This window comes from Morone saxatilis, unplaced genomic scaffold (assembly GCF_004916995.1).
Source record: "Morone saxatilis isolate NCDOM2014 unplaced genomic scaffold, NCSU_SB_2.0 Contig11, whole genome shotgun sequence".
In the NCBI taxonomy this organism is placed as follows: domain Eukaryota; kingdom Metazoa; phylum Chordata; class Actinopteri; family Moronidae; genus Morone; species Morone saxatilis.
The window spans coordinates 28,522,941-28,524,677 of NW_023339663.1; positions in this window are offsets into that span (position 1 = coordinate 28,522,941).

Sequence of the window (1,737 nt, forward strand, 5' to 3'; positions counted from 1 at the left end):
TCCTGCAGTTACTGAGTTCATTGTACACTTTTAAATACAGTATAAAATATGGATGAAATGTGTCACTTAAGCAGGAGTCTTCAGTTTACTAAATGATAAAGTATAAAGGTTGGGAACCACTCTCTTGAGGAATCCCATCTGAGGATTGTTTTATTTTTAGATTGGAAGATAAAGTCTTCCTGGTCAGTCAGTGATCATACTGGGATCCCTATAAATTACAGTCATTCAGGCCTGTTGCTGCATGTGACACCCCCCACCCCCCTTTCCTGTCACTCTTCAGCTGTTACTATCCATTAAAGCCAATCAAATATATATATATATATTACAATAGTGTATGGAAAGTCTAATTCCTTTTGCTGGGGGCCTACAACCCACTCAAGGACACTGGTATAGAACACATAGTTAAATAACATTTTATATCTCATGAGAGTGAAAGAGAGACGTCATAACCCTAACACGCTCTGGGTGGTGGAGATTCCCGTAACAATTACCATAACAAGTACGAACATTAATAATCAACGTTGTCTCCCAGCTTGTTAGTACATGTTAAATCCTCCTGCACAAGCGTTTGCAGTAGGCTGGTATGGGTGCAACAGAAAGGTAGAGGAGATATCAATCAAGCAAGCATAGACTTGTACACACTTAGAAGATGTTTGTATAGGCAAAATAAATGAAAACGTGTGGTGGGACCATGGCTGTATAAGTTATTTTAAATCAGACTAATGTATTTATGAAGCAGTGTGATGTCTGACAGTTTGCTCCTTTTTAGGGCAGTTTTTCACTTGTTTTAGTTGGAAAAGCTTATTAACAACATTAATAATAGGTCTATCAAAACTAGATAGATAAAAGATACAGTGCTGCTACTAATAATTATTTACATTGTTGAATCATCAGATTTTCTTGATTTTTCGATCAACTTTTGTGTTCTATAATGAAATAATAAAAATATAGAAAATATATTAAATGCCTATAACATGTCACAATTCCTCAGGGCCCATTGACATGTTTAAATTGCTTTTATCTGACCGAGACTGAATGCAGTTCAGTTTATTAAAAAACCACAAATATTCGCATTTGACAAGTTGTAACCAGTGTGAAATGACGTAAATGAAGAAATCTATTATCATTGTTACTTGGAAGCTGTGTGTTGCTGAGATGCTGTTTGGTTTGGTTTTTTATTGTTTTTTATGTATGTGGGGTTGCAGGAAGGAGACCAAAACAATTTTTCCTACGGGAAGTCTTTGGTCTTCTAACTACTCCCACCGAGTATTATCGCAGTTTGAGCCACTCTTTCAGTCCCTGTGACTCACACATGCCAGATAGTTTTAATTATGGATCAAAGGCCGTCTTATGGATTTGTGATTAACAACTTTTATTACTTTGTCATGGAAACCACTGGTTGGTGGATGTGTTTGTGAGTCAACCCCTTTTCGTGTCTTCAAGCTGTAGCTAACCAGGGACCAGGACCGTTCCTCAGCTCAGTTACCGGTAGCTGTAGCTGAGCCTGTGCTGCTCAAGCCTCAGTCACATCTCACATAAGTATAAAAATCACAGGGTTTCAATGCTCAGTCTGGGTTCTCCCTCTACTCGTCATTTAAACAAATGCTGTAAATGAAAGCTTCTCAGAAGTCTGTGCTGGTGACTCGTCTTAGTGGTAATTCACGTGGTAAAGAGGCGGGGAGTTCACTTATAGTTAGTAAGTCATTCTGCGGTGCTGCTGTAGTGTGTGTGTGTGTG